The sequence below is a fragment of the Heptranchias perlo genome, chromosome 5, assembly GCF_035084215.1.
Source record: "Heptranchias perlo isolate sHepPer1 chromosome 5, sHepPer1.hap1, whole genome shotgun sequence".
In the NCBI taxonomy this organism is placed as follows: Eukaryota; Metazoa; Chordata; class Chondrichthyes; order Hexanchiformes; family Hexanchidae; genus Heptranchias; species Heptranchias perlo.
This window is the reverse complement of record NC_090329.1, coordinates 62181753-62192011: the sequence shown is the minus strand read 5'-3', so window position 1 is coordinate 62192011 and position 10259 is coordinate 62181753. Positions and strand designations below refer to the sequence as shown.

Here is a 10259-nt window from a genome sequence, read left to right as displayed (position 1 = left end):
AGATCATTAAAGGTTCGTGACCAATGTAGAGAAACTGTAGCTAAAGCTAACAGGGTATTGGATTGTATTAATAGAAATCAAAGGACACCATTTTGACACTATACAGGTCGCTGGCAAAACCGCCTCTAGAGTACTGTGCCCAGTTTTGGTCCCCCCATATAGTGGATGATATAGTGGCCTTGGAAAAGGTCCAGAGAGCTAAACGAATGAGTCCTAGCTAAACGAACCTCAGCTACTCAGATAGGCTCAAGAACATTGATCCATTTACTTTAGAGCAGCGTAAATCTAGAGGTGACTTGATAGAGATCTATATTAAAAGGCTGTATTGTGTCCCTATTGATAGATTATTCCAGTTTAACAGATTGCGGAGGACCAGGGGACATAAGATTAATCTATGTAAGAGTAGGAATAGACTGGATATTAGGAAGTTCTTCTTTTCCCAGAGAATTGTGAGCCTTTGGAATACAGTGCCAGCTGGTGTGGTGGGTGCTGACTCTCTGCATGACTTCAAGAGGGAGCTGGACCGATTCCTGACTGGGGCAGAGATTGCATCACGTAGAAGGTAAGTATCTTTATCGATAACAGTCGTCCATGTGATCTCCTGGACTGGTTTCGATCACCTGAGGGGGCCGGACAGAAATTTTCCAGGGTATTTTTTTATCCCTTATTGGCCCTGGTTTTTTTCTCTGCTTTTCACCTCTCCTAGGAGAATACATGGCTGCGGGGGTGGCTGAGAGATGGAGGGATGGGAAGGAGTGTTTAGCCATGATGGTCTGGCCATCACGTTTTGGAGCAGGCTTGATGGACCAACTGGTCTTTTTCTGCCCGTCAATTTTGTATGTTTGTATCACGGTTGTGAGGGTGGAGAATGGTGAGCGCAGAAGCCGTGGAAATAGGAAAAACCCTGTCGAGGGTCTTGTCTACCAAAAGGGAGGGGAATCCTGGGCTGAGGAAAAAGGAGGACATTTTGGAAGCTCTGTCGTGTAAGGTGGTATCATCAGAGCAGATGTGACAGAGATGGAGAAATTAGGAGAAAGGAATGAAGACCTTACAGGAAGTAGAGTGGAAAGTTAGTTGTGGGACTCGGTGGGCTTATAATAGTTGTCAGTGGAAAGCCCATCCCCAAAGATAGAGAGCGGGAAGTCCAGAAAGGGAAGTGAAGAGTTAGAGATAAACTACGTAAAGATAAGATATGGGTGGAAATTTCAATCAAATTCAATGAAATTCTCTAGATTAGGGTAAGAGCAGGAAGCAGCACTGAAACAGTCATTAATGATACGGAAAAGGTCAGGGAGGGGACCTGAATCAGATTGGAACAAAGAGTGTTCAGGCATAGCTAGGACCCATGTGGGTTCCCATAGCGACACCTTTTATTTAGGGGAAGAGTGGAGTTAGAGGAAAAGCAATTGAATGTCAGAACAAGTTCAACAAGGCAGAGGAGGGTGGTGGAGGATGGGGACTGGCTAGGCTGCTGTTCAAAGAAAGAACCCAAGGGCCCGCAGGCCATCCAGGGATGGAGGCGTAGAGAGACTGTGGGATCTGCCATCTGCTCAACTAAGAATTGCAGCCCAACACCAGGTCATCCACAGCATTGCCTGTGGCTATGAGGGTCAATGTGGCCATGAACCTTTATGCATTGCTTCTTCCAATATCCAGTGGGTAACATTCGTAACATCTCTCAGTTTTCTGCGCACACTGCAATCAAGGAGGTCACTGATGCACTGTTTGCTAGGCACTAGAAATTCATCACCTTCCCAATGGTGGCTGCCAAGCAGGGGGAGAGTGCATTGGGCTTTGCAAGAGTTGCTGGATTTCCGCAGGTGCAGGGGGTAATCAACAACACCCACGAGGCCCTGCATTTTCCCTTTCAAGAACAAGCCCTCTATTACAACAGGAAGGGATTCTGTTCCTTAAATGTGCAACTCATCTGCGACCATAGACATCGAATCATGCAGATCTGTGCCCGTTAACCTGCCTGTAATCATGATGCCTTCCGCCACAGACCATTAGGTGTCAGGTTGGCTGCTTGGGGACAAGAGCTATCCCCTTGAACACCCAGCTCACGACTTCTATCAGGAACTCGGACACAGATGCACAGTGTACATACACTGAGAGTCACGCCCAGAACCAGGGCACTCACTGAGCAAACCTCAAGCAAAGGCTTTGATGCCTCAACAGATCTGGAGGCATGCTTCAATATAGCCCGGAGCGAGTATCAAATTTTGTCATTGTGTGCTTTATGCTGCACAACTCTGCCTTGGAAAGGGGGCAAGCGTTGGAGCAGCAAGAGGAGGAAGACATTGGGAAGGAACAGGAAAAAGGGGATCAGGAAGCTGAGGCTGCAGAGGAAGAGCAAGGCCCAGCAGTCCTACCAGCTGCCAGAGCTCTCAGGCAGCAACTCATTGATGAGAGATTCTCTCCCCTCCCCAATGTACCACTCTATCCATCCAACCTAGTCAATACAATTACCATCTGAATGCTCTCATACAGTCTAACTTCATGGGTGTTGAACTTACATGATTAAGAATATCAAGACCAAAAGCAATCCAAGAGAAAAATGTTTACTACATCAAGATACTTTATCATTTTCATATGACAATTGCATATACTGAACATAGAGAGCTAAAAATCATCCTTGTGCAAAGGCCTAATGCCTGTCTTGAGTGCTCACTTACCTATTTTAGTGCTCTACAAGGTGCATCTCCAGTGGTTACACCAAGAGAGGTGGAAGGCTGCTGAATTTCCATTGAGGACTCTTGCAATGGATGTGGTAGGCGACCTCGAGTAGCTCTGGCCGTAGAGGGGTTTTTCTTATTCGTTCATGGGATGTGGGCATCGCTGGCAAGGCCAGCATTTATTGCCCATCCCTCATTGCCCTTGAGAGGGTGGTGGTGAGCCGCCTTCTTGAACCGCTGCAGTCTGTGTGGTGAAGGTTCTCCCACAGTGCTGTTAGGTAGAGAGTTCCAGGATTTTGACCCAGTGACGATGAAGGAACGGCACTATATTTCCATGTTGGGATGGTCCAGCTGAAGACTGCAGCATCTCGGTGGCAGCCGGTGCGGTCCAGCCCAAGTGGCTGCCTGGCACCAACAAGGGCACTGGTTGGGAGTGTGGTGAGGGAGCAGGCATGCTGTCATCCTGAGAGAAGACAGTATCTGTCTCTCCCATGGAGCCAATGCCATTCTCATGGGGCTGCATCTTAGCACTCCCACTGCTGTGCATGGGAACAGGGTGCAGAAGTGATGAGATGTTCTCAAAGCCCCTATCAGTGTTGTCCTTAATGCTTTGTAAGCCAGAGGATACGCTGGAGCCCAGAGCCAAAATGATAGCAGTCACCAGAGGCTCCTTCATTGTGGATCCTAATGCAGTGTTCATAGAGCAGACCAGTCGCTCCATAGTTGACTACATGGTCTGGATGTCATGCATCAAGACCCCACACAAGTTGGAGTTGGACTCCTCCATAATTTCTGCCATTGTGTGGAACAAGTTGGCAGGCTGCCCAGTGCACTTAGAAGTTTATGCTGTACAACTAACAGTTCTTTTCTGTAGGCTAAGTCCTCAAGATCTTCATCTCTACCTTCTGCAGCAAAACTAGGATGCGAGGTCGCCCGCTGGCGACATGCTTCCTGGGCTGTCCTATCCACCCGCCCTTGCTCCTGCGCACTTGTACTCGATGAATTTCCCAGTGCAGACCTCTGTGCTCCAGCCCCTAATCTATGCAGGGTGCCAGTTTCTGAGCTGCTTGGGTAAGGCTGCGTGATGTTGGATCATCTGGAGAGATGTCTGCTTCTTCCTCTAGTCTTGCTGTGCCCTCTAGAATTTCAGGATCCAAATGGGAACAGAGGGACAAGGTTTAGCAGTTAATGGCATGGGTAAGCTGAGGCAGATGAGTGACTGCTGAAAGCAGCATCCCATTATCATGCATAGTGTGTGAGGGTGAGATTTCAGTGAGAAGAAAAGTGGGTGAGATGAGTAAAAACCCTATGGGACTTCTCCTGCAGCCTCTCCAGAAGCCATGCTCCTGACCCACCACCCACCCCCGCCCACAAAGTCCGTGATGTGTATAGATGCTTGGCCTTCTCCTGTGGCTGTCTGCTTCCTGTTATTCTTTGCCAGCCTCTCCTGCAAGAAAAAAAGGAGTGTGTTAATGTTAGTTTAGTGAGATGTTTTGAAGGTGTGCATATCAGGAAATAGTGCTGGTGTGGGAATGGCGTGAGGAGGTGAGGGAAGTGATAATGAGGAATGTGGTAAGTGCAGAATGTTGCAGTAGCAGCAGAAGGAGGTGGATTGAAGTGTACTGCAGTGATTGGGGGAGAGTGGTGGGAAGTGGGAGAGGGAAGGGTTGTGAATACCGGAGCAACAGGTAATGCAGGACTAAGCAGAGTAATGAGAGATATGAGCTAAAGTACCAAAGTAGCCTAATGAAGAGTGCAAGTAGTGCTGGCAGTTCGCTTATTTCATGCTAAGCAGGCACGAGAACCCACGAGCCCACGTGAACAGGTGCGCCATTGGAGCACGGCAACCATTTCGACCCCATTTTCAGTCGATTACGAATTTAGTCCCTTGTATGTCGATAGGACAAAGAAGGCAGTTAGGGCCGGAGAAACAGAATTTGTTAAAGTGATGGAGGACATCTGAAGAGCCAAGGATGGGGGTGGGTAGGGACTGGATAAGGGGAGAAAGAAGAATCAAGATAAGAGGAAATAAGTTCAGTTGGACAGGAGCAGGCTGAAACAGTTTGTCTACTGGGAGAGTCATATTTGAGTGTCATGGGGAGGAGGTCGAAGCGGATTGTGTGGGGAACTATGAGGTTGGAGGCCATTGGGGAAGATCTCCAAAGTGGATGAGGCCAGTGATGACCTGCGAATTGATGGCTTGGTGTTCAGTAGTGGTTCGGGGAGACAGTAGGAGTTTTTAGAGAGTTGGCATTCAGCCTCAGCAAGGTAGCGATCCTTCCGCCATAGATAAACAGCGTCCCCTTTGTCAGCAAATATGATAATGATGTCGGGATTGAACGTGAGAGAACAGAGCTCTGCAAGTTCAGAGGGAGATCGACTAGAGTGAGTAAGAGGAGTGGAGAAACTGACATGGTCAATGTCACACTGGTAGTTCTCAAATAAAAAGATCAAGAGAGGGTAGGAAGCTAAAGAGAGGTGTCCGGATTGATTAGGGACACTGAAGACAGGAGAAAGGGTCATATGTACAAGGCAGGGGGGAGCCTCCTGGCCAAGAGAGTAGGCATGGAGGTGAAGGCGATGGAAGAGCTCAGCATCATGTCAAGTTTGGAATTTGTTGAAGTGGGGGCATAGCGGGACGAAGCTGAGACCCTTGCTGAGAATGGACTGTTTAGGGTGAAAGACGGAAATGTCAGAAGTGTGAGATTGGAAGGAGAGATAGGGTTGGAAGAAAGTGAAGATGAAGAGGAACCAGGAGATAGGCTGGCATCCAAGAAGCTCGTGGTCCTTGTCACCTGAAAGAAAGAAGTTTTTTTATTAAAACATTGGATGAGATGAAAGGTGATATGGAACTAGGACAGCTCTGAAATAAAATGAGTCGGTATTGTTGAAGAGAAAGATTGAGAGTATGCATGTGAATTGTGCATGGTGGAGAGGGTGGATTTCATGAAGTGACCAGAAGAAGTGGTTAGAACTTTGCACATCACAGAGTTATTGGTGGTCATGAGTGGATTGGAAACAGGGAGGGTGAAATTTGAGCCAGAATCTAAGTGGAACGAGTCGGAGCTGGAGACAATTGCTGAGAAAAGAGTTGTGGCTGTGAAAAGGGGTCTTAGCAAACACGTGATCACAGACAAAAGGGGAAAAGGATAACAATGAAGTTGAACACTGAGACAAACAGAGGTAGGCACTTCTGTAAGAGAAGTGGTAGTGAATTAATGAATGTAAACGAGACAGAACATAGGCTTGGAGAAATATAGAATGGTATGGAATTGGTGAGAAGCAGATGCTTGATTTTGTAGAAAGTAAAACAAGTACACTGAAAGATCCACATATCACCAAGTTGGCAGTGGAAACAAATTAAGTAATTTTTTAAAATGGGTTAACGCCACTGTTAAAATAGCAGCCAAAGGATCTGTTAATGTATTAATGAGCTTGTAACTAATATCTCCTATGTATATACAAATGTAAACAGCTATAATTTTCAGAACTATTCTTCAGAAAAACACTATCTGTAATGCTGTAATTTTTCTGTTATCCCAATTTATAAGTATGTGTGGGAAATACACTGCAGAGAAAAGATAACAGGAACATACTATGATCCACCCACAAAATATGATACTGCAGGCACCCCTCATCTAAAATGCAAGTCATACAATATGGCATTAAGATAAAGTGAAGCATCCTGATTGGAGTGAAGTTTACAAATAACTTAAAAAATATCCAGTCAACAGTAAATTGGCAGATAACTGAGAGCTGAAAAAACAGTAAGAGAAAATGCTGGAAATGCTCAGCAGGTCAGTCAGCACCGATGGAGAGAAGAAACAATTGAATGTTTCAAATCTATGGATCACATGACTACAGAAGTGAATTTCTTTGCTGTTTCCGGCACTTTAGTGGTGCTGAATGGCGTTAGCAATTTTTCCAGTGAGGAAACTTGCAAGGTAGCCAGTGAAACGGCTTCCCCAGAGTTTCCTTGCAATCCCGGAGCCGTTTTATTATGTGTCCACTGAGTCTGTCAGCGGACTGTCCCGTTACTTTGGCTGTCCCAGAGATGTAAATTAGTTTGTTCTGGCGTTGAGTAATCGTGCGGGAGTTGCTGGTGGTGCTCACTGTGGAGGTCATCTCCTTTCATGGGCCCCCGATCATGCTCTTCATGGATCTTTATCCCTTGAGGCCAAAAAGCTGGTTCCTTCTTTAATGGATTCCAGACAGTAACTCTCTCAACTGAAGAGTCTTTAAATTTGTGGACTTGGTGTCCCGAAGAAGCACCAGTGTCTAACATTGCAGTGAGCAACATTATTAAAGACACAAAGGAGTTATAAGACTTTGGACCTTCCAGTGCACTCCCACTGTAAATCTGGCGGGAGAGTGGCAGAAGGGCCAGAAAAAAACTGGGTCTTGCATATGCTAGGTCCCAGTCTTCCATGCCAGTTTCTGCGGGACCTCTTTCAGAACAAAGCCTCTGCCTGCTTCAAACAAGGACAGCGCTGTAAAAGGGATGGTTGGGGGAGGAGTCTAACCAGCTAGGAATTTGCTGGCCATGCAGAAGAGTAGTGGGCTGGTACATCGAGTGAAAGCAGGTGTACTGGCTCACCATTTGGCAGAGGTGGGGCCCACCTGGGGTCCATGCCTGGGTTGTGACCTGCACCCTTGAAGATATTAAAGATTGTACTTTTTTTTTGTCCCCTTATAAACGGGGCTGATGGGCACAGTGGCAATTTATTTCTGGGGGTGGGGCCGGATTCAATGGAGAGGAAAATCGGGTGGATTGTATAAGGGGGGGGGGGACCTGGGGAGGGGTGGTGATCTGCTACCACCCATTTTACACCCCCACTGAAGTTGAATTTCACTCCCACTGTGTCTAGTTCTTATTTTAGCTCTTTTTGAGCTTGCTTTTAGATCATTAGGATGAGGAAATGGGACAGCGACCCATTACGCAGAGCATTTGCTCTGTCTATGCATTACGTGCATTTCGGGAAGACTGGGATGGGCAGAGGAAGTTCCTGTTTAAAATAAGAGGGAAGTACATTGTAATTTTAAATCACGCAAGGATCGTCGTTCTGACACCTCCTGTCTTTTTCCATCATTAATATTGTGCCTATGGTAACTGAAATCACCTCCCAATATAACTCAGTGTCTAGGGTTGCTAGGTGCTGAGCAGCATAGATCTATAAAGAGTCAAAAAGAGGATTCCTTTTGATATTTTGAGGTCATTAGTGGGTCGCTTTTCATTTTTTTTCATATCTCCTAGCATTTAGGTTCTCATGAGCCTTTATGTAAATTGTTCTAATTTTCTTTGTCTGTTTTATCAATACTGCCATCAATAATTTTCACAATGCGAATTCCCCTGTTGTTAGATACTGGGAAGAAGAGGACGACCACCGAAGTGACTCCAGGTGGGGTGAGATGCACGAGAGGTGCACTGCACAAAAGAAGGCTTGAAGGGTAATCGTGGCAGCTGGTGTGACACAATGATCACTATTTGATAGTGAGAGTGTGGTTAAAAAAAAAATCTGTTTTGCGTCTGCATGCAGTTGCAGGCTCTGACCACTCGTACTGGAGAGCAAATCGAGCAGTGTACAATGAAATAATTTATATTAAATCGAATATACAATATCCAACATTTAAAGCTGTAATGATTTACATTAAACTGTAGACACAGTATACAACAGTGAAACAAGTAATCTTTAACATTAAACTGAATACACAATATCCAAGGGTGAAACATAAATTAGTTTACATTAACTGACAACACGATGTCTAACAGTGAAACATATTGGGCCAGATTTTGCTGGAGCGGGGCATCTCGCAGCATGTCAAGTTAGTTAGACTTGTTCGTGCATGTTTAGATTTAAAAAAATTTTGCCCACAGGGTTGCTGGAAGTGCGAGCTGATAACAGCACAGCGAAGGCAACGGGGCATCTGGGGCCGAGGGGAACAACGGGACAAACAGTGTATCTCCTTAAACAATGAGATTTAAGGATTGAGAAATTAATAGAGGAAGGTCTGAGAAGGAGGGTAAATTAGAGTGGGTGGATTCAATGTCAAATCAGGTACAGAAAGAGAAATAAAGAGAGGGAAAGAAAGATTTGATTCAGAGAGAGAGAAAAAAGAGACAGAAAGGAAAAGTAAGAATTTTTTTTTTTTAAATTGCCTTTTTTTAAAATAGGAATAGAATCATAAAGTAATCATGGAAAATTAACGGCACAGAAGGAGGCCATTCGGCCCATCGTGTCCGCGCCGGCTGAGAAACAAGCCACCCAGCCTAATCCCACTTTCCCGCATTTGGTCCGTAGCCCTGCAGGTCACGGCTCTTCAGGTGCACATCCAGGTATTTTTTAAATGAGTTGAGGGTTTCTGCCTCTACAATCCTCTCAGGCAGTGAGTTCCAGACCCCCACCACCCTTTGGGTGAAATTTTTTTTCCTCATTTCTGCTCTAATCTTTCTACCAATTACTTTAAATCTATGCCCCCTGGTTATTGAACCCTCCGTTAAGGGAAATAGCTCCTTCCTATCAACTCTATCTAGGCCCCTCATAATTTTGGACATCTCAATCAAATCACCTCTCAGCCTCCTCTGTTCCAAGGAAAACAACCCCAGCCTTTCCAATTTGTCATCAAAGCTAAAATTCTCCAGTCCTGGCAACATCCTCATAAATCTCCTCTGTACCCTCTCCAGTGCAATTACATCCTTCCTGTAATGTGGTGACCAGAACTGTGCGCAGTACTCAAGCTGTGGCCTAACTAGTGTTTTATACAGTTCCAGCGTAATATCCCTGCCTTTATATTCTATGCCTCGGCTAATAAAGGAAAGTATTCCATATGCTTCCTTAACCACCTTATTTACCTGTCCTGCTACCTTCAGGGATCTATGGACATGCACTCCAAGGTCCTTCACTTCCTCTACACCTCTCAGCATCATCCCATTTATTGTGTATTCCTTTGCCTTGTTTACTCTCCCAAATCCATTACTGCACACTTCTCCGGATTGAACTCTATTTGCCACTTTTCTGCCCATCTGACCAGTCAATTGATATCTTCCTGCAGACTACAGCTTTCCTCCTCACAAAGATAGGCCGTGTGGTTGATAGTGACATCTGCAAATTTCTTAATCATGCCCCCTACGTTTAAGTCCAAATCGTTAATGTATATCACAAAAAGCAAAGGATCTAATACCGAGACCTGCAGAACCCCACTGGAAACAGCCTTTCAGTTGCAAGAACACCCTTAGACCATTACCCTTTGCTTCCTGCCACTGAGCCAATTTTGGATCCAATTTGCCACATTCCCTTGGACCCCATGGGCTTTTACTATTTTGGCCATTCTGCCATGTGGGACCTTGTCAAAAGCCTTGCTAAAATCCATGTAGACTAAATCTCCAGAAGCAACTCACAACCTTAAGGAATGAGACTTCACATTGACAATTGTTCATTTTCTGGGCAAGAGAGGTTGATTGGCAGTCATTAACAATTATCATGTCGTTAAAAGGGTACTTACGCTGTTAATTACTAGACTTAACTTGCTGTGGTGAGTTTAATGGGCAATTAATGTGCAAATTCAGCAACTTCATGAAAATCATGG

General features: G+C 45.4%; 1 long non-coding RNA gene across 1 annotated transcript; it reads left to right on the top strand.

Annotated features, from left to right (window-relative positions):
* Positions 1-6360: 6360 nt before the first annotated feature.
* On the top strand, positions 6361-8294 carry LOC137321800 (uncharacterized). The gene is made up of 2 exons (XR_010962904.1): positions 6361-6472; positions 8036-8294. It is a non-coding gene; the product is annotated as an uncharacterized lncRNA (long non-coding RNA).
* Positions 8295-10259: the final 1965 nt, after the last annotated feature.